The sequence below is a fragment of the Panthera onca genome, chromosome B3 (assembly GCF_046562875.1).
Source record: "Panthera onca isolate mPanOnc1 chromosome B3, mPanOnc1 haplotype 2, whole genome shotgun sequence".
Classification (NCBI taxonomy): Eukaryota; Metazoa; Chordata; class Mammalia; order Carnivora; family Felidae; genus Panthera; species Panthera onca.
In genome coordinates this window covers 85,796,655-85,820,018 of record NC_138344.1, presented here as the reverse complement: position 1 = coordinate 85,820,018, position 23,364 = coordinate 85,796,655, and the positions used below count along the sequence as shown (strand labels likewise).

General features: G+C 37.2%; 1 protein-coding gene and 1 long non-coding RNA gene across 18 annotated transcripts in view; both read left to right on the top strand.

Moving 5' to 3' along the window:
- SLC25A21 (solute carrier family 25 member 21) overlaps nucleotides 1–23,364 on the top strand; it is a 481,661-nt gene that overhangs the window by 84,270 nt on the left and 374,027 nt on the right. The window lies entirely within an intron of this gene.
- The window catches only part of LOC132669569 (uncharacterized), a 138,320-nt gene that overhangs the window by 74,426 nt on the left and 40,530 nt on the right, over nucleotides 1–23,364 (top strand). For 13 of the 16 annotated variants that reach the window (XR_013556141.2, XR_013556142.2, XR_013556139.2 and 10 more), the window contains 3 exons: nucleotides 3,461–3,666; nucleotides 4,514–4,595; nucleotides 8,064–8,110. The exons of the other annotated variants lie outside the window; for them this stretch is intronic. This is a non-coding gene — a long non-coding RNA (uncharacterized LOC132669569). The remainder of the gene's footprint in view (nucleotides 1–3,460; nucleotides 3,667–4,513; nucleotides 4,596–8,063; nucleotides 8,111–23,364) is intronic. 16 annotated transcript variants of the gene reach the window in all.

Here is a 23,364-nt window from a genome sequence, read left to right as displayed (position 1 = left end):
GTCTCTAGATATTAAGGCTATTTCAAATGAACAGTCATTCTTCAGATTTGCTTCTAAAACTTAATATCTAAAAAAGCCCAGGGGAGAGTTCATTGTCAGAGCAAGGTGTTTGCTAGCTCAGGGAAGCTCTAGGACAGGTGCCCATCCTCACATGCTCCCACTGGCTCTCATCATTTGGAGTCACTGAATGTCTTCCAGCTGTTAGAGAATGTCCCAGGCTCAAAACTGCATCCCTGCTGAGGATATTTTCAGGGTCTAAGCCAATTCTAGAAATGATTGGCTGCTAAAATATGGAACGAGGGAAATCAGTTCCTATCAACAACATAAACCATCATCTGTCTGTTATTACATTCATTCAGCTGGGTCACATATGACTCAATAATCAAATTACCACCCTATATATCTTAAATCTGCATGTTCATTTGACCACCATGTGGACATGGGAAAACAGAGATAATCTAGCTGTCTTCTCTTTATTTTATTTCTTTTAAATATGTCTTTTTTTCTGCATCTATAAGTAAAATGCTTATAAAAATTTGAAATTTATATAATATAGAAAGATGTATTGTTATGAGCAGTTTTGTATGTATCAATTACTTCTTAATCATTAATGTGATTTTCTGTTGTTAATACTGTACTAATACAACTGCGGCCTTTTAAAAAATTAATTTCAGTGAAAAATTAGCTGGATCTATCAAAAAAAATCTTCAAAGGTAGATAAAATTTAAGTGAGGAAAATAAAGCAATCTTTTTTGTTATTTATTTTTCAACTTCTTTCAAGAAGCATTTGAAACAGCTTACAATAAAAACTAGGGCAAAGGAAAAATACAACTAAGAACTATTTATAAAGTGTAAATGAGAAAAAGAAAGGGGAATAATTCAGAGAAGAGGGGAAATGTTAAAATCAAGGCATGCTAGTGGTAGAAAGTTATACCATTTGATATAAAACACTGCACAAATTTGCAAAGTGGTCTTCCCAGTTCTTACTGGGAGTCAAAAACAAAAACAAAACCAAACAAACACCAAAACCCAATTCTTTTAAGAAGAATTTGCATAGGAAACCTTCATCTATTGTCAAAATGTGTCCTTCAAGGTGCCTGTGCAGTTAACAATGCCTGCGACTTTCAGGCAGGGAAAGTGGCCACACAAATTTGTGTTTCCAGGACCTAGTGTCATGCTCTCCAGTGGAAGGCCCCAAACAATAAATGATTAAGGCAGTGAATGAAGGCATGAGTGACACAGTTCTTATTAGTAGTTTATTTATAATACATACGTAATTGCTTCATTGCTCATTAACTTCAAGGGCATAATGTTCAGTTCATTCACTTTTTAAAAACAAATATTATTGAGTGCCTAGTGGCACAGTTTTAGGTGTTATAAATATTAAAGTGTGTAAGACAGTTTGTGTCCTTATAGAGCTTATAATCTAGTAGGGCAGATAAGCAGAAAAAACAGCTATAATGTGGAAAATCAAACAGGCAAGTTCATGGTACTGTGAGAACCCATAGGAAGAGTAGCTAACACAAGGAAATGGGAGAGTTGCGATCATTTAGGGGGAAGCAGCTCTGTAGAGTGTGTACAGAGAGACACGTTGTGGCGTGTAGCTTCCTTGTGATTGATCTGGCCTAAACTAGGGATAATACTTGGGCTCTGACCTGATCCTTTGACTATCTGATGTTTCAGGCAGGATTTGAACCATTAGCAGAATAGTTAGAGGTCTTTTAATTCTTGAAAATTGAAGTTACTAGCAAGTATCTGAGGAAGAAATATTCTGAGCTTTAGACTGAAGGAAAGATCCACGCCAAGCATGAGGTAATATAAATCTGATGTATCAATCTGGTCCCAGCTGGACATGGCACATTGAAAAGGCAAAACTGAAGAGAGATTAATGGAAGAATGATTGACCAAATTGTGCAGATTTAAGGAACCAATAAGAGAGAGTGCTCATCCAGGACCAGGCAGCAATAGGAAAACCATTATCATCCCTGGCAGTAGCTGAAGCAGGAAGAGAAGGCTGCCTTATAGGAGCTGTGGCCTTAACTAGTGGAAAACAGAAGCCATGCCTGATGAGGAGAGAGCTGGGAAAATAAATACTCAACCCTCTCTCCTCTTGCCCATGAATTCTTGGAGGTACCTCCCATTGGTTGAACCCAACTGGAAGCCAGAAGGCAAAAGGGAATATTACAGTTGATGCGGTCCTTAAAAATCAGCCTCCTGGGAAGAAAGCCAGATAGAAAAGGTGGAGAAGAGTGGATCTAGAGAGACAAATGAAGAATATCTAGCATAGCGTTCCATCAGTGGAAGGCTGTCCAATTTCATTTAATAAAGGACGTAAGTTATGTGTTATGAAATATAGATAACATTGGTTTCAATTCTAGGAAAGAGACAACCTTTATTGTAGGAAAACACAGGGTTGGTTTTTGTTTCGTTTTGCTTGGTTTGGTTTTTGTCATATTTGAGGTGTTTTATTGTTGGCAGTGCTACAGAAAGGGTTAAAGATTTATCCATTTGTATTAAGTGGTGTCTATGAAGTAATATTTCTTTCTTCTGTCTTTATTTTCTAAAATAAGGTACTGTCTGATTTGGATAGAGATGAACTGGGGAGATAAGAAGACTGATTCTAGAAAGACTTAAAGATGGATTTCTGGGCCACTTTCTGGGGATTTTGTATCTCCGGTGCACAAGGAGATTTGTTTTTTGATCTAGAAGAAAGTCAGGAGATGAATTGAACACTACAGATGTGCTCTAAGAAGTCTAAAGAAGGGCGGCTGGTGGCTCAGTCGGTTGAGTGCCTGACTTCGGCTCAGGTCATAAACTCATGGTTTGTGAGTTTGAGCCCTGTGTCGGGCTTGTGCTGAAAGCTTAGCGCCTGGAGCCTGCTTTGGATTCTGTGTCTCCTTCTCTCTCTGCCTCTTCCCTGCTCGCACTCTGTCCCTGTCTCACTCAAAAATAAATAAAACATTAAAAAAATTTTTTTAAGTCTAAAGAAATGATTAAGTTCTGTGGTCAACCAAAGAGTAATGGGATCCCAGGAGTCCACCCTGGGTTATGCCCAAATAAAACAGGTCAGCACTTTATCTTCAACTGATGCTGAGTGTGTAGGGGCAGAGCATGTAACCTGGACATTAAGAGAGGCTGTTGGCTTCAGGAATGATGCTAGGAGACAACATGAATAGCAAGGACAGGCAGGACCAGGTGAATCTAGGAATCAAGCTCAAGAGTGATATCTTGTCCCACTAATGGGTCAAATAAATGTATGTAGTTTTTATTATTGTTGTTATTTTTTGGCATTTAAAGGTGTTGAATCTGGTGGTGACTGATACCTACAAATCCAAGTGTGGGTGAAAGGACTACTTTCTAAGCAGTTTTTTTACGCTTGCGAGACAGTTTCCTGATTTCTTGTTTTAAGTGATGTTTTCAGAATTGATTCTTCTTATGACTCTTTCTCTTTGGTTTGTAGCCCAGCTTGTCTCCTATTTCTGACCTGGTGTGGGGCTATTGATAGTGGTACCATTTCCAAACTTCTTCACTAATTTGAAGCTGCCTTTGGACAGCCTGAGAATATCTGGGAAGCAGAGCATGGGGCCTGGATGAAGAGTGCTCTCTAAATTTTGGTTTTATTTGAGAAAAATGAGAATGAAAATACTACACTTCAAAGATTTCAAGGTATATTTTCACCCACACTCTAACATCTCTGAAATCAGAATGTATTTTAACAATTGCTGTAGCCTTACCAATAACTAGCAGCATTTTTCTTCTTTAGTGGCACATTAAAAACAGTGGTGCATTTGATGGCCAGTGGCCTCTTAGAGCAGTTAAAAAATTGAACCTTGAAATGACATTTGTAAATATAATTTGGGTATTTCTCTATCTCAAGAAATTATAACCCAAGAAAGCTGAAAACTAGTTAATTACCAGTTAATGTAGTGATAATTTTGTAATTATTGCCAAATACAGTGAACTAAAAAACATTCTGAAGCTGCATTCTGCCTTCGAGTTTTTTCCATTTACAAAGTCTTTAATGGATAGGGGAATTGAATAATGGCTGCATATGACCCAGGCATTTACCTTCTTGCCTATAAAGTAATTGAAAAGGAATTGCCTACATAGAGTTTATACAAGAAGAGGAATTGGAAATTGATAACTTATAACTGTTTATTTGAAAAATAGTATCTGATGGACACATGTTGTCTGGCCAGTGACACTGATATATTCTGAAGTAGGATTAATTTAGCATATTTTTTATTTTTATCAATACCATGTAAACATCTTTGCTTTTACTCTGTACTTGCCAAGAAACCTTCTGAATTAGCTTTCTGGGGGATTTATGCCCTTGAAGATCTATTGGATGTTTTATAAATGGGTAATCACTTTGGAATGTGGCTTAATATGAGCACAACAGACAAATATCCTAGCCTCTTTCTTCTTTACTGTTTGTATGGTCACTGTACTTTAGCTTGTCTTATAAAATTATTTCAAAATTCTACTTTCATAGAAACTCTTGATATTTCAGAGCCTTTTTTTGGAAGAGGCCTTCCCCTGGAAAGACTGATGTGACAGCTTGTCCAGTGAGGAAGGCAGCCCAGGATTAAGAGGTGAATCTGATAAGGGTAGCTTACCTCTTTCCTCTACACCCTATCTTTACTGGCAAGCACTGTTTCCACCAAAGCTCTTCTTGAGACCAGTGTATGTGGTGATTTCACAAGTATCTTAATCATTTCCAGCCTTGCTTATAAATTGTTTTATAATAAACACTCTTTGTACCTCATTATGCACTACACCAGGAACATGGTGTGCAGTTCTGGTCAGCAGTCCTCAATGAAGACATGATTAAAGTGAAAGGTTCTAGGGGCATGGTTGGTTCAGTTGGTTGAGTGTCCGACTCTTGATTTCAGCTCAAGTCATGATCCCAGGGTTATGGGATTGAGCCTGCGTCAGGCTCCTCACTGAGCCTGGAGTCTGCTTAAGATTATCTCTTTCTCTCTCCCACTGCTCTTCTCCCCGACTTGCACTCTCTAGATGGATAGATAGATAGATAGATAGATAGATAGACAGACAGACAGATAAAGTGAGAGGGTCCAGAGAAAGTTAGCTAATATGGGCAAAAGAATATATTTCTACATTGATTCATTGACTTAAATTGGTGTATTCACTAATTAAATATTTTTATGAGTGTAGCATAAAGAGAAAAGGGCTCTAATTATAAAGGAAGGAGGCTGTAAAAGGAGATATGGTTAACATCTATAAAACTGTGAAAGCTATGCTCTCTTATTTATTGAATCCTGGTATACTAGAACTCACAGCATTCTCAGAAGCTTAAAAGAGGTCTACAATGAATAGAAACTTGTGGAATGCATTATCCAGGATGTGGTGCAGATTGAAAATATAAATAGATTTATTAAAAGTTTACATAAGTTCACCAGTAATGGGTTAGGGAAATGATAACATTTGGGGGCATGTTCACAACTCTTGAAGGAGATCAGACATACTCTTCCATCAAATGTGCCTCGGTATGCCCATCAAAGAAGGATTATTGTGGTGAATGGGTCGTGAGCAGGATATATATTGGAGTCTGGTTAGGCAGATAAGACAAGCGCCAAAATGTGGAAAAAACTGGACTCACCAAATTATCCAAGTTCAAAGCCATGTAAATAAAATAACTGCCTGTGAATTCCTGGGGCATTGGTGATGGGATGCTTCTTAAAGAGTGTACTTTGTATTTGAAGCATCTGATCTTTGTTATCAGAGGAGCAAACAATAAGGTGCATATGTTGGACACAATCAGAATTAGGGGTCATGTAACCTTTCTGTTTCATAGACCACCATGTTGCTTGTGTCAAATTGTTTTTGTGCAGAGAACCATGGTTTTGTCTGCAATTAATGCATAATAAATGAGACCCAGCCATATATATATAAAAAAAGAAATAAAAGTTTCCTTTAAGCTATATCCTTTTAAAATGTTCCTGGAAGAGGGCCTCTATTCTTTTATTTAAAACAAAACTGGAAATGTGGTAGAAATATTTTTGTAGTAATTTTTTTTTTACAAATAAGTTTTATTGGCATTCTTTGTTGTCTCTCCCAGTATGAATTAGTTCCTTACATGATTTACTTCTGTTTTCAACGAAGAAGGCTGAAACTAATTTAAATTAAAATAGCCTGCAGTTCTATTAGGATGCATGTGGTACTGTTTCTCACCTTCTATCTTCACTGATGATAATAATATATTTTTTCTTTCACAAATTTTCTGGCATGTTTTAAAAGGACATCTCCACATGTGTTCATAAGCACATATTTGTACACACACGAGGGACAGAGGCACTCACAAATTGTGAGGGCATAATCTTTTATTGCCACAGATTCTCTATAATGCATCACAACCAAGTAATGCTCTCAACATTTTATCTAATGAGGTGGTGGATACAGATGGGTGCTCTTGAAAACCATGTCCCTGATTCTGAAAAAGAATCAACTAATATGATTGTATTTTTAAGTATCATAAGTAGTAATAAGAGACGTACCTTAAGGTTTTTTTGGGTTTTTTTTTGTTGTTGTTGTTGTTTTTTTAAAGAAGACTTGAATTGTTGTATTTAGTTCCTAATGGTTTGGAAGTCTCAAGAATTATAAGAAAATGTAAGATTATGCTTCCAGATCTTTTTCTGCCATAAAATTTCTTCATGGCCTTCTTATGTCTTTTATTCTTAGGTCTTTTACATGGGATGTACATTTTAGGTGTCAATAAAAAGTCAATGCCTATGCAATACATTTTTTCAGTTGAGGACCACCTTTTTGTAACTAAACAGGCAAATAAATTACACTGAATATGAACATCTGGAAGCATTTTTTCCAGGCAAGTTACTAAATTGGTTTAAATCAATTAACACAATTAAGTTACATTTAAATTTTGATACTAAATGATTTCAGTATAGCTATATGATGCAGTCATACAAAATGTAGTAATATGAAAGAATGCTCTCAAAACTGAGAGAGCAGAATATACAGTTGACCTTTGAACAACACAGGTTTGAACTACTCAGATCCACTTATGTCTGAATTTTTTTGATAAATATAGTACAGTACTGTAAATGTATTTTCTCTTCTTTATGATTTTCTTAATAACATTTTCTTTTTCCTAGCTTACTTTACTGTAAGAACATAGTACAGGGGTACCTGGGTGGCTCAGTTGGTTGAGTGACTCTTGATTTCGGCTCAGATCATGATCTCACGGTTTTGGGAGTTCGAGCCCTGCATCAAGCTCTGTGCTAGCAGCTTGGAGTCTGCTTGGGATTCATTCTCTCTCTCTCTCTCTCTCTCTCTCTCTCTCTCTTTCTTCCTCTTCCTCTGCCCCTCCCCAACTTGCACTATCTCTGTCCCTGTCAAAATAAATAAATAAACTTAAGAGAGAAAATAGTACATAATACATATACAAAATATCTGCTAATTGACTGTTCATGTTATTGGTGAGGTTTTCCAATCAACAGTGGGCTATTAGTAGTTAAGATTTGAGAAATAAAAAGTTATACATGGATTTTTGACTGTATGCGAGGGTTGACACTTCTATTCCTTGTGTTGTTCAAGGCTCAACTCTATAACACTTTCTAAAACATTCATTTAATGAAAATCTGCAAGTAAATCATACCTTAATTTCTTATAGTGCTTTTTTAGTTTAAGAAACACTTTACTACACATTATTTCATTTGGCCCACAGAGAACTCTGTGAATTATCTCTCCTACATTATAAACAAAGAAAGCAGTTTCTTTTAAAAAAAATTTTTTAACGTTTATTTATGAGACAGAGAGAGACAGAGCATGAACGGGGGAGGGGCAGAGAGAGAGGGAGACACAGAATCGGAATCAGGCTACAGGCTCTGAGCCGTCAGCCCAGAGCCCGACGCGGGGCTCGAACTCACGGACTGCGAGATCGTGACCTGAGCTGAAGTCGGACGCTTAACCGACTGAGCCACCCAGGCGCCCCAAGAAAGCATTTTCAAAGAAAGCATGACCAAAAAAATGTCTCCCCTTCCTTACGCTTCTCTCCTCTATTCCAATTACCACACGGCTATCAGAGTGACCTTTCTCCTGTGGAAAATCCTTTGAGGACTCCCCATTGCCGGTATGTTCATGTCTACAATGTGGTGACTTATGAGCCCTTTATACTCCTGTGCCTACCCATGTTCAAACTCAGGGGCTGGAGATTTCTTCTGTAAGGCACCAAATAGCAAATATTTTAAATTTATATGCCAAAACTACTTAACTATTGCTATAGCATGCAAGCAGTTATAGGTGATATTTAAACAAATGAGAATGACTGTGTTCCACTAGGACTTTATTTTCAAAAACAGGTGGTCAGCCAGATTTGGCCTGCATGTCAGTTTGCCAACCACTAGTTATATATAGTCTTTTAGAATGTGGGAAGAAACTGTCAGAAGTCCTATTCATATATTTTTAATCCCATCCTTCTTTAATTTTAATTATATTTAACTATATTTCATATCATTTATAATTATATTCACTATGCTTTACATGTATTCCGAGCACATACTTAGTTTAATTTTTTACTGATAGGATTTGTATTTGATAAAGTTGAGAGATTAACTCTCTGCTCCACCAACCCACACCCAAGCTTCTGGTAATTCTCTAGACATACCAGACTGTTTCCTGCTTCTGTGCCTTTGTTCATGCTTTCCTTTCATGTATTTAGCACTCCTTTTGCTTGTTATTCCTTCTTCCATCTCAGACCTTCCTCTCTCAGATTGCTTTCCTCAGATTGTATGTCCTTTTGAAATTTTTTTAGTTAGGGTCTACTGGAAGAAAAATCTCTTTCTTTGCCTCAAAACATCTTTATAACAAAGATACTTTGGCTGGGTATAGAATTCTAGGCTGCCATTTTTCTCTCAGCACATTGAAATTGTAATTCCACTGTCTTTTGGCTTTCATTGTTGTTTTTGTCAGCTGTCAAACTGCTGCTATGCAAGTAATCTGTCCTTTTTTTTCCTCTAGCTTTTTTCATTTGTCTTTGGTGTAATGCAGTTTTACTATACTGTTTCTTTATGTGCATTTCATTTTATTTGCCTGCTGAAGATTCATTGTGATTTATGAATTTGTTTTGGTGTCTTTTTTCAGTTCTAAAAAAATGTTAGTCATTACTTCAGATTTTGTCCCTGTTCCTGCCTCATTATTTTTCTCCTCTTCTCCTCGAACTCTAATTAAACATAGTTAGCCTTCATTCTTCAGCTTATATATTCTAACCTCTCTTCTATATTTCCATATTTCTCCACTATGCTGCATTATGAATAATTTCTTCTTCCCTATTTTCTAGCGTACTAGTTTTACCCTCATCTATGTCTAGATTGATGTTGAATCCATTCATTGAGGTTATCTTTTAGCCTTTCTATTTGGAAATAACTTCAAACATTTAGAACTTATGGATAAGTTGCAAAAATAAAAACAGTACAAAGAATACTTGTATACTCTTTGCCCAGATATACCTATTACCAAAATTGCACTCCATCTGCTTTATCATTTGTGCTCTCTCCCTTTCTATGTATAACTTTATATACTTACATAAATTGTATGTAGTAATTTATATATGTGTGTGTGTGTGTGTAGTATATATACATATACATATACATATACATATACATATACATATACATATATTACACACACACACACACACATATATATTTGTATATATGTAAATAACTTTTTTCTGAAGATTTTGTGGGTAAATGATGTACATCATGGTCCTTTACCCCTGAGTACTTTAGTGTTTATTTCTGAAGAATAAGGTTATCTTCATGTAATTACAGGAAAGTTATCAATTTCAATAAATTTTTATGGGATGAATTTAAATCTAACAATTAGAAAGTATTGGTACTGTGCTTTTATCTAATATCCTGCCAAATTCAATTTTTCTGTTGACTCAGTAATGTCTTTTATAGCATTTTTTTCTCCTCCAGTACAGTATCTACATTTAGTTGTCATGTCTCATAAAACTCTTTTAATCTGGAACACTTCTATAGTTTTCTTTGTTTATTTATTACCTATACATCCTGGAAGACCATAGCCTTCATACTCGACTTTTAAAATTAGAATATTCCTAACTTGGGGTCTGATGTTTCCTCATGATTAGATCCAACTTACACATTCTTGGCAGAATTCTGCATCAATGATGCTGTTTCCTTCTTAGAGTATCACATCTGGAGGTGGTGATATTAATTTTGATCAATCAATTTATCCAATTTCTCTTCTGTTTAATTACTTTTTTTTCTTCTCTTGCAACTAACAAGCAAGTTTATGGAGTAACACTTTAAGTCATACAAATTTCTTTCTCCTGGGAGGGGGGAAATGGGGAATTTGTCAGTTGGTATAAAGTTTCAGTTACTTAAGATGAGTAAGTTCTAAAGATCCGCTGTACCACATCGTGCCTACAGCTAACAATATTGTATTGTAAACTTAAAATTTTGTGAAGAGGGTAAATCTCATGTTAAGTGTTTTTGCCTCAATAAAAAATATTCTATGTATATAGAAGATAACAAAATCAGGTAAAATAGGTTAACTGTACATGCAAAAACAAATAGACAAAGACAATAAACTCAAATATCCTGCTTCTCATAAAATTGTCCCCCTAGATTTGTCATTCAGTGATGATTCCTGTCTGCTCTAATCTTTACTATAATTGTTGCAAAAACTATTTGTTTAAAATTAATTTCATTTTTCAATTTCAGAAGATCTATTTGATTCCTTTTCAAATTTGCTAAGGGTACATTTTGATATTTTCCTTTTCCTTTTAAATTTTATCCCATTTTTTTCTTTATTTCTTTAAATATGCTAAGAATAACTGTTTTATAATATATGTCTAATGATTTGATATCTTAAGCCTTTGAAGATCTTCTGCATTTCACTGTTTCTGCTGGCTCTTGCTTCATGGTACCTTTTTTCCAGTGATGTGAATTTGGTCTTCAGATTCACTCAAAGGCCATTTATAGTTACAGTTTCTCAGGGACTATTCCTGCTAATCTGCTCAGAAAATGACACATTTTCTTACAGTCCTCTGGGGTGGGTAGAGGACAGGATAGAGTGAGTTTACTTTTAGATCACCCTTTCTCTGAGTCTGTTGCCCTTTGGAGAAAGAGTTTAATGTAGGAATCTTTTCAATTTGTCTTCCCACCTTATAGGACCTGAGCTTTAATTTTGTTTTCTCTCACCCTGAGAAGTCTACAAATGAAAACTCAAAGTTACCTAACAGACAGATGTCCTGGAACAAAAACAATTGCAGAGCCCTGCTCACCTCCCTAAGCTACTGCTTCACTTAGATTTTAGCCTCGTTGTTCCATAATTTCTTCTCAGATTTTTAATGTTTTTAAGATGTTTTTGTACATTATCCAGTATTGTTGTTTGCATTGAGAAGAGTAGTCTGAATAACCTGGGCTTCCATATTCCCGCATGCTGTAATCTCTACATTTAGTGTTTTTCTCTACCTGCTCTGTCTCTCAAATACCCACTTAGCTTTCATATCTCAGTTCAAGTGTCACCTCCTCTATGAAGACTTTCCTGAACAAATCCCTCCCCCAAGGTACAATAGGTTATTCTCTTTTTCTAGTTTTCCCCAGTAAATATATTGTTTGTTACATGGTTGGCTTGTTTTGTGTTTCTGTCTCTCTCTTCCAAAAAGACCATAAGTTCCTGGAGAGTAGATACCATACCTTACTCATTTTTTGTATCCTTAGGACCCAGTATTATGGATGGTATGTAATAGGCCCATAACAGATGTTTGTCAGATGAAAGAATGAAAACAGATCCAACTTTCCAATGGACTGTACTCTTTGAGAGCTGATGTGTCTTATTTGCCTTTGTGTTTTCAGTGCTTAGTGCAGTGGCTGCCATGTGGTAGTAGTCTAATAACTATTTGTTCTTGATGGAACTTTTTTGTCAACATGGAATTGAGCTAGGCTAAGGGACAGAGTGACTAGTGCAGTATATAGGTCAGGGGACACACCAGATTAATTCACAGAATGGGGTGTTGGTGATGGTAGTAGCAATGGTGGTAGAATTACTGTGAGTCCTGAAGGGATGCTCTCTGGTTTGCCTAGCCAAACAGAAGCAAATTTGGAATTTGGGGGATTTATCATTCACAGCTGTTCAAAGACATAGGCTAGAAAGGAGGATCCAGATAAAAGGAATAATTGAACCAGCTGCAGCATTAGAAAAGGTATATGGTAACACTCAGTGGTAAAATTGGAGGTGTTTCAGGAAAGGTCTTCTTTAGTGTGCATTCTGGTCATAAGATTTGATTGTTGTGTGGGACCATTGTGTACTTTGAGCAATACTTACGCTGCTCTTTAGGGCAAATGAACTTCTTTTGGGTTAGCTATTACAACGAGGACTAAATCTTTTGGACAGAGGTTTTACTTCCACCAGGTAGGCTTTTAAGACTTCAGAATTTGGCTGCTTCTTGCTTTACTCACCTGACTTCCCCTTTTCAATAAGTGCCAATCAAGTTGAAGTGTCCCCAAATTCACAGTAATTGCTGCTCTTGGGTCTCCCTCCAAAACACGTCCCCCAATTTGTGCTTTTGTTGTAACGTTTCAGGTTGTAATGATTCCAGTATGCCTTTTGCTGTGTCTACTCAGGGTTCAAGGCCCAACTACAATTCCACCTCTGCTAAGATATCTTCTCTATTACTCTAGGCCATTGACCAAACTCCATAGATTATCTGAACCCTCAACATTGTGCATTTAATTATATTCAATTTTGGCATGCTCCTTAATTATTTTCTAAGGGTTACTTCTCTGTCCCAGTATTGACTGTTGGCTTCCTAAAGACTATTGTGTTCACCCTGGTGGGCCATTGATCTAGTTGTGGTACTGGTTATACACTTAAGAAATACTTGTCGACTTGCTGAGTCTAGACAGAGAGCATCCCCACACCTCATAAATCATCCTTTTCCAAATGTGATAAAATCTCAGAGAATTCTAGAAGTTGGATTAAATTAGGGTCCTTTTGTTTTGTTTTGTAATCTTTGTTTTATACACGTATGAGAGGAGATCATGTGGTTTGCCCAACTTCAGGCATTTAGAGATTTAAGTCTGGGAGTGGCCCAGCCAGAAATACAATCTAAGCATGATGGCTGCAGTTTAGGATTTATTCTTCTCATGACTCTTCTGCAAGAACACAGGCACAGCATCATTTACCCTATACTAGGTAATGTACCATGGGGATGTGGTGTTGGTTTCCTTTCCTGACTTCCAATGCCTATAGAATTTGGTTTAAATCAACACATTGGTGTAAGTTATACCAATTGGATTTGTTTAATCCATATGTAGTTAAAACTAAAGAATCACCAAAACAAAGTATTTCATTACTTCTGTTCTGTTTATAGGTTCTTTTCAGTGTTTTATTTAGACTGTCACAGCTACTCTGTACATAGGAAAGCCTATCAGTGGATTATTGTACATCGGGTTTCTACAGGGGGGCCATGCTGTTCGGACCATTTTCCCATGGAAAGGTCTGCCAGCCCTTGCAGTGCCCTGGTGCTTTAAGTCTTCTTTTGGAGGTGGCCTTCCCTTAGGCGGTCATTCTGAAGAGCCTTTCAAGAACCTGAAATGTTGCCATTGGAGCGTTTCCCAGAAGGAAATTGAACCACAATTTTTTGAAGTGCAGAGAACTCTCTACCAGGAGTATGTCATGTGTCTAGACATATTCTGATGTGTTTTTCATTACAATAATGCAATAACATGGGCTACACCAAATGCTAGGCTAAATTCATGAAGACTGTTTTCTTGTCCATGTCTTTCACTACATTCAGTGACAAGGACACTCAGAACTATGAGCTACCTGTGTGTAGCATCTGCTGTGTTTTCTTTTCCTTCTAATCTCTTTATACTTAATTTTTTCTTTCCATATTTTATTTTTGTTCTCGCTTTTCTGAGTAGAAAAATAGCTGTTTATCAATTCTACTATATTTCTCAGCTGATTAGAGAGAAAAAAAAATCCCGAGCTGACTAATAGAGAGCCAGGGAATTACAAATAAATCAGCAGTTACATAAGGGAGGGAATGAAATTTAACTAAGGAAATTGGGATCTCTGCTGCCATGAAGAAAATAAATGAGACAATGTAGAATCATTATAAGAAGACTGGGTGGTCTACAAGAAAGAGGGCAGATTGTACAAACTGACATTTGAGGAATCAGCCCAAATGTTGTTGCTTGGGACGGGTGCTGTTCATTGGTGTCATAGCAAAATGTGCTTTATTTGTGGAACAGTTGAGGAGCCCTGGCAGACAGGAGAGACTCTGAAATATAGGAGGGCTTAACCTCCTTGTCTCTGAGGTGTGCTTCCTATTTAGAATGGAAAGTTCAGGGGCCCTTACCATTAGAAGCTCCCTGGAATCCCAGCTGGACTGTCTTTGTTCCAGCAGGGATCAGAGCACACCTGCAGAGAAGAGGGCTTTCTCTTTCCAGCCGCCTGCATTCACTTCCTTGAGTGTACCGTGGTTCCAAGGATGGCCACCACCCACTACCAGCTTCAGTGAGAAGCTACAGTAAGAAGTAATGGCTCTAGTAGGCAAAACTCCTGCATTAGGCTGCTCTTTGTGGTTTTGTTTTCTGGTACCATTGTCTTAACCCACTGAACTTCCTGGTTTCTGGGCTCTCTCCTGCTTTCACCTCCAGAATCCTTTGCTTTTCCTCACCTTGTCTAACTTGCTGAATTCTACTCTCTGTTTTTACTTCTGACCACAAGTAATCATGTTTGCCCATGTAATTGTTTCCTGTTTTCTAAATGTTGGGGAACTTGAAGCCTGTCTTCCAAGGCTGCAAACTGGTGGGTCGTGGGCCAAATCTGACCTGCAGCTATGTTTTGCTTGCCACATCTAGGGTTTATTTACATTGTGTGTGTGCTTTTAACTGAATCAATTGCTAATATTTTAAAAATTGGAAGATTTCACATTAAAGTCTGGATTTCTGATGTCCCGTGAAAAATTGAGATTTGGCAACCAATGCCTGGAACAGTGTTATCAGTCTCTCTTTTTAGTTCTTTGTAGTTTGCACCATGTCCTATTTTTTCTCATGGTTATTATTTTTAAAAATATGTAGTAGAGTTAAGAGAGAAATGAAGTATTACTTTTATCCCAGTATTTGTAAATGTTTTCCTAACAAGATATCCTTCAGTCCCATTAGCTGCCTGATCCCCTTCAAAGCACTTCAGTTTATAACTAATACTTAGACCTCGCTGGTATGGCTCTTGCTAGGTGTTGCCCAAATTTGGATCCAGACTGTTTCTTGGTGCTCCTCTAGTTTTTATACCCACTCCACCAATGTCCTCTCCTGGCCATCTCAGACTAGCTAATGGCCATAGCTTGGGATGGCAGTATTAGAAGATGGCATTTCAGATGCCGGATTGCATCTACACAGGACCATATTTGTACTTGTCTATTCTATGAAGAATTCCATTATAGAAGATGATGCTTGCAGGTGTGCCTTTGTGGTCATTTTCTCCCAGTAGTGAACACAAAAAAATCTATCCCTCACGTTTTGTTTTTTCGCTTGTTTGCTTGCTTGTTTGTTTCAGTTAATCTCTCCCAAATGGAATTATCGCTATTTTTAAAAGTACAGTTCTACTTTATATAACTCCATGTGTTATCTGGAGGCCCACTCTAGAAACAACATGCTTTTTCTCAGAAGGAGAGGGAGAATAATCTGAGGATATATGTCACAGTAAGATATTAACATATTAACATAACATTAAAAGTAACATATTAAAATGTGCTATCTCATGATAATTAACCAATGCATAGTAGTTGATAGTACAGACTCTGGAGCTAGACTCTTTGGATTCATGTTCTTACTCTTTCACTGTCTAGTTGAATGTAACCACAGACAAGTTACTGAAACTTTGGACTCGTGTTTCTTCATCTATAAAATGCTGATAGTGACATTTAATACTTCATGCAGTTGGTATAAGGGTTAAAGCTGTTATTTATAAAGTGCCTGCCACTTAGTGAATACTCTGTAAATGTTGGCTATTACTGCTGTTTCAGTGTCTCCTATGTGGTAGGCTCTTGTGTTAGATACACAGATAAATAAGACATGATTCTTACCCTGAAGAAATTCATGAATTAACATATGAGAAGATAATTATAATAGTATGAGCATAACCGCAGATGCAGTCAAGTTAGAATAGTGACCAGGGTGGAAGGGGCTCTTATCTGGAGAGATAATGGAAAGCTTCAAGGAAATGTTTAACCTTTTTTGAGAGAAGACTGCTTGAGACAATAATTTGAAGGAGAGGTAAGGGGTCACCGCTAGTTCAGGTACCATTCACATTTATCTGATCCAAGAGTGTAAGACCAAGCAAGACTCTCAGGAGCAGAACAACTGGTGCCAGTTTGTACATTTCTCTGAGTGGAAAAGCATTGGTCTCCCAGAATAATTATCAGCTTCAGTAGAACTTGACTGCAAATGTGACAGGCCCTGAAAAGACCTTGCTGTGGCCTTTAAGCCCTAGTGTCCCCAAATCCAGTCAGGACTTCAGATATTGTTACTGTGTATATCAAAGCAACATCCATCTAGACCTGATAATGTTCTTTCCTACTGGTGACAGTGGAATCCATGTACCCTAAAACCGGAAGAGGCCTTAGATATCATCTGGTTTCCATCATCTGGTTTAATCCCTTCATTTTATAGCTGAGAACATTAAAATTCATGGGGGAAAAGTAACATTTATAAAGTTATTGACTATCATATCTGGCAGGCCTGGACCCAAAGAAATATTGAGAAGCCTTTATGATTTCATATTATTTCATAGAAGTGATATAAAACAAAGATTGCCACTAAAGGTCTACTTTAACAAAGCATACATAAGTTAGTCAAATGACTTGTATCTTCATGAACTTAAAGTCTACCAAAAAGTTAGAATCACCCTTATGGTAGTTGAGATGTAAGGACTTTCTTTGTTAGGTAGTATAGATTTATGTTTTTCATCATTAAATTTCTAGCATTTAATAAATATTTGCAGAGTTGATTTTAAAAGATTTGATTGAATTGTTTGAATATTTTAGTAAGTATGGAGAATAATGTGCCATTGATATGCTTCACTCATTCTCCAAATTATTTAATAAAATTTTGAAAGTTTTGGTTGAATAGACTGTAATTCCACTGTGATTTGAGTCTGGGAAAGCTCTGGCTATAGGATCTCAGGAACACATTCCAAATTCAAATTGCACGGATATGATCATTGCTGCATGGGTAGAAAGCTGTTCATTTGCCAAACATAAAAATGCAGACCATTCCAGGCACTATGAGGTTTGGCTAAAGGTTGTCTGATTATCTGAGCTCTCAATGTTAATTGGTTAAGATGTTAGTGTTCTAGGTCATAACATTCATCTGTTGTTAAAATGAAAATATGCTCAAAATACTGAAGGCAGCATCCACAGACAAGACAGAGCTAAAAATCCAGGAATAAAATATTGTACCAAGGGAAAGCTTTTATTTATTTTTTTAATGTTTATTTTTGAGAGAGATTGAGAGAGAGAGAGAGGATGAGAATGAGAATGAGTGGGGAAAGGGCAGAGAGAAAGGGAGACACAGAATCTGAAGCAGGCTCCAGGCTCTGAGCTGTCAGCCCAGAGCCTGACACAGGGCTCAAACCCACGGAACCCTGAGATCATGATCTGAACCAAAGTCAAAGGTCAACCAACTGAGCCACCCAGGTGCCCCAGGAAAGCTTTTAGTTGAATGTAAACTCAAGTTAGCATAATAAAATGAAAAGTGACAACAGTGTAATTCATCAGTAGAGAAAAAAGGAGAATAAGATTGGGTTTACTTCTAATTGTACATAAGTATTCACTAGAATGAATTAATGCTATAAGCCTTTTATTTTTAAATAATTGCTATATTATTGTTGCTAAATGTTGTTGATTTAAACTGGAAGAATTTCACAAGATTTTCAGATCCAGTAACTTTTTGGTTGAGGATATGAAAAGGGGCTAGAAAAACCAAAGGAAATTGCACAGTTCACCATTTATAACTATATTTGTTCTTTTTATAGCTGAACTTGCTAAAATTTTCCTAACTTAAATTTATCGTAAAATTGATTGGCCAGAGGAAAAATATACTATATAGAAGACAAGGAACTCAGGACCCACCTGGAATACCACTTTACGTTCCAACTGTCATTGTATCACAGATGAAAGCAAAACAAAATTGTTTCCAAAAAAATGAGCTGGGGTGAGGAATGTCAAGACTGCAAAAGCTAAAAATAGTTAGGGAAAGGCTGTGAGTAAAGAAAGGTTATTGTAGCCATGTACACATATTTGAAAGTTCTAAACCCAAATAGGAGAGAGTGATACTGCATTACTTTAACTATCATGGTAAAAATTTAGAGGAGGACTTACATTAAATTTCAAGTAAAAAATAAGAAATTGACATCTACAATGACATTTGACTTTCTCTTGAGATGTGGTTTACCAGAAATCCAATTCTCAGTGTGTGGAAATTTATTTAACTTTAAGCTTCCAGGGAAGGACAATGAGAAGATTTTAAAAGTGTTTCAAGTCTTTATGGACCCAGGATTAAAATCATTACCATGTCCAGATAAAGATTTTTAGAAGTTTATATGGGGGAGAGAGAAGCCTGATGGTCTGGAAAGGTGTGATGGTTATAGATGAACGCTTGCCCCTTGTATGTAAAAATAAATAATCCCTTAGTGCTGACCTGGTTACAGACTCCAAGTCTGTAGTTGGAGGTCAGTGCACAGCAGGGTGGCCAGAATGTAAGGAAGAAAACTGCAGCAGGTCCATCGTGTGTGAACCTGACGGGAAAGGGTATGAGTCATTTCACAGACTTTAGAGAATGTGTAAATTATGAAAGGGTGTGTGTGTGTGTCATTTTATGGGTGTACAGATTGAATATACTATTTTATAGAATTTATAATACTTGTGAAGTTTCACAGTGTCTTCTCTTAGGCCATTACCTAATCTTTTAAAGATTGGAGTGAGATAGGAATCTTTGCCTCTGGTCTACAACTCTGGATGTCATTCACATGTCTGGTGCATTGATGGGGATGTTTGAAAGGCGAGGCTCAGCTAGGAATGTCACCTGGAGATCCTTCCTAACCTTTGACTGTCCAGCAGAAAGGTCTCAGAGTAGTTAGATTTCCACGTATGGCAGATCAGATCTACTAGAAAGAATGTTTCAAAAGGGCCAGGTGGAAGCTTCAAGTCTTCAAAGTTTTAAGAATTTACAGAATTCTACTGTATTCTTTGGTCAAGCAAGCCACTAAAGGCAGCCCAGATTCAAAGGGAAGGAAACAAGATTTCAGTGGAATGAGCAGTGAATAACTTCTGGCTACATATAACCTACTTCAGGTTGCCCTCTGTCACAAAGTGTTTACAGTCCTATATTACTACTAAGTGCAAAATATAGTTTTCTCCTTCTCAGTTCTCCCAAACTCTAATCTCATTATGGCATCTTCCTAATGTGTAATACTCATCTACTATCGACTGAATGTTTGTGTCTTCCCGGAGTTCATATGTTGAAATCCTAACCCCAATGTGACGGTATTAGGAGGTGGAGCCTTTGGGAGGTAATTAGGTCATGAGGGTGGAGCCCTCATGAATGGGATTAGTGCCTTTATAAGAAGAGACACTAGAGAACGTGTGTCCTCTCTTTCTGCTCTCTGCCATGTGATGACAGAGAGAAGATGGCCATCTCTGCAAACCATGAAGTGGGTTCTCACCAGAACCAGATCTGTCAGCATCTTGATCTTGGACTTCCTACCCTCCAAAGTTGTGAGAAATAAATGTTTGCTATCTAAGCCACCCAGTCTTTGGTAATTTGTTGTAACAGCCTGAACCAAGACATCATCTAAATCAGGTCCAGATGCTAATGAGTTCCCTGGGTGTGATCTCTCAGGTCTAGTATTCTCTAGCAATGTTCCTTTTGATCTGAAGGTCTGTAAATCAGAAACAAGTTTATCCATCACCCAGTTCCCGCCCCCCCGCCATACACTTAACATACAGTGGTGAAAAGGTGTAAGATGTCTACAGTATACATTTCCATTCCCAAAGGGGTAAAACAGGAGGCACATAGCTATGAAAGTTTTATAGCAATTTGGCTTTCTACCTGGGAAGACATCACTAATTCCTTGATTAGGGCTCAGTCCTTCTCCCTGGAAATGATTTTCTCTGACTCTTGATATCGTCCTCTGTGCCCCCCTCCTTTTAAATTTTCTTCACATTCTGAGTCATTCTTCCATTTCCTTTCTATGTTTGCAAAGGAATAACCTTCCTAGTCTGATTCCTGCTAGTTGAAGTTTAGGAATAAAATTTCTCTTTTCCTTTTCAATTGTCTTTGTGTCTTTTAGTCAAAACTAATACAATTTCTTTTAAAAATGTGTGGGCTTCCTGTGTATCAAATTATAATCTACTTAATTCGACAAAACCCACATCTACGTTTTATTCCAAAGACATGTCCTTCTCAACCTAGAGCTGAATGACTGGGTACTGTGGAATAATAACTTTAAAATGCTTACAAGCCCATTTTTCAGTTGAAAGATCTATGAGCCACACCCTTAAGATTCTTGAAGTCTTGGTTATCTATCAGAGAAGATCTATGATTCTTAGACACTCTGCTAGGGATACCCTTAAATGTTTTTGAGTGACATCGTCTCTCTGAGATCATGCTTTACTTGTAGGGCTTTGATCTTTGATCTGTCTGTTTCTAAGTGGATACTATTTTGTTGGGAGAGAGTAGAGATGATAAACAGTTTTATTTAAACATAGAAAGTCCTAGATCTTTTTTTCCCCTCTAAATTCTGGTAAAAAACTGAACAGTGCTTTTTTTAAGTTTATCTCTCTTCTATTTTCCAAATTTCTGAAGGCCTAAACTTGTCAAGCTTTCTGCCACTATATAAGAGCTCCCCTTTTCCCAAACTCCATTAGCATTTTCCTTATTGCCCTTCAAGTCCTCACCAACAATCTCCCAACTGCTAGTGTCTATTAGTCTCCTTGAGGTTCTTCCAGCTTCTGCTCACTACCTAGTCCTAAAACCAACGTCTCATGTTTTAGATTTTTGTTACTGTAGAGCTCTACTTCCAGGTGTACAAATCTGTTCCAGTTATCTCTTGATGCATAACAAGCTATCCAAAACTTAGTGGCATAAAACAAAAAACATTTTATTATATTTCATGATTTTGTAGGTCAGGACTTTGGGCAGGGCTTGGATGGGTGATTCTGTCGCTGCATGTGGCATCAACCAAGGTCACTCAGTTGATTTGAGAGATGAGATGGTTTTAGAGATCCAAGATATGTTGCTCAAATGTCTGCTGACTTGGTAAGGATGACTGGAGGTTAGGTTCCATTGCAACTGTCAACTAGAACTGTCTTATAAGGACAGCTCAGGTCTCCCCAAAAGAGCGTTCTAAGGGGACCAGATGGAAGTTGCAAGGCTTATTATGATCTAGGTTTTGAAGGCCCAAAATGTTACTTCCACTTTGTTCTATTACTTAGGCAAGTCCCTAAAGCCAGCCCATATCAAACAAAGGGAATTAGATTTCACGTTTCAATGGAAAGAATAACAAAGAATTTGTGGTCATCTTTAATCTACCACACTTATCATTCTAAGGTGACCTTTTTAAAAAAAAAGGATCATCATCAATTTGTGGATTTAAATCTATTTGATGTGCTTCAGTCCACTGCAGGTATTATTTTTTAATTGATCCTCAAATTTTCTTTCCTTTGGCTAATATGAGCCTCCTCAAGTTGACTTTAGACCTGACCCTAACAGCATTTGATCGCTTCCTTGTTATGTAGTATGGCAAAATGTTTCAGGCTTCCTTTTGCACATTTTTTCCATGATGCTAATCCACTCTAGGATTAGGCCATTTATTCAAGAAGCCCCAGTATCTTTTAGTGGGAAATAGTATTTTAAGACCACCAAAAGGATTGTGAAAACAATTAAGGAAATTATTTTTGCACATGCTTTCCCCATTTCCTTTCCCCATTTCCTTCATTTAAAAAAAATAGTTGTTCTGTATCTATATTGTCAAAGCGTATAGCCATTACATACATTTTAACCTTCCCTTTTAACTCTTATTTGATCATAGTTCTAAAATTAAATATAAAGATATTTAACGATACAAATATTTCACTGTATAATTTTAATGCCACTAGAGGAGGCGAGTTCAGGAGTCTCCTTTGTTGCCATCTTGAACCAGAATTCCCAGAAGTGTTTTATTAAGTGTTTATGTTTATTAATGATTTTACTGATTGGTTTTGGAAATTTGAATAACAAATTGTTTCTGATGAATACTTAATTTGAAACAGCACAAAAAACAAGCATGGAAAAATAAAAACATTTTGTAAAGAAGCAAGATATTTAACATTTAAAAGGGAAATTCTAAAACATTAGTTTCAAAATCTGTGTGTCATAATCCCTGTGCCCTTCCCCTGAAGAATCAGAGTCAGGGGGGTAGAGTGGGTAGATCCTGTTAGACTCTTTAGGTTTAAAACATTCTTCAGGTGATTTGGATGCTTTGCCATGTTTGAAACCACAGGCCCAAAGTTCATAATATCAATCTTCAATAATTGATAACTCCCATCTCTGTATCAAGTAATATAATTAAAACCACATTTCTTTAATTCTTCATTTAAATGCTTTAAAAGCCCCATACTTTAGTGTTGGGAATTCAGTTTTTATCATAGTAAGTGAAATTTATTAAGTATGTAACTTGACTTTTCGGATGTAAAGACAATCATTTTATGTTTAAATAATTCAAACAGTGGTTTTAACCTGAGTGAAATATGAAGTGATTGATGTAAAACAAACCTCCTCTTCACCTTGCATTTCACAGGGTGTGCCGGGTACCCTTTGGATCCATTGTCCACTTCCCTGCAACCTGTAACTCAGGGGCTGGTTTCTGTACCGCTCAGTGGGCTCCTTAGTTCTCTGGCTTCCAGTTCAGTTGAAGCACTGGAAGGCCCTGGTGGGAGATCAGGCAGGTGGAAGCAGAATGAAGTCAGAATGTTTCCCTTCTGGCTTGGTCGCAGTAGATTGTGCTCATTGGACAAAGACCACAGTTCCTATACTCTCAGGGTCTTGGCCTTCCCCTACCCTCTTAGGTTCAACGGTGGACTCGGCTCTACTTATCACAGAGTACTGAAGCATTTCCTTAAACCCTGCCCTTAGTCCCTTTATTAAACTCTTTCTCAAATTGGTCAGTTTTCACTTACCATCTGTTTCTTACCTATCCTGACCGAACCACAGCTCATCATGGCACAGGAGTTCAGGCCAGGTGAATTAACTTCCTCTTAAAGGAAAGGCCTTTTGTAAATGTTGGGCCATTTCTAGTACTGTCCTGTAGCTG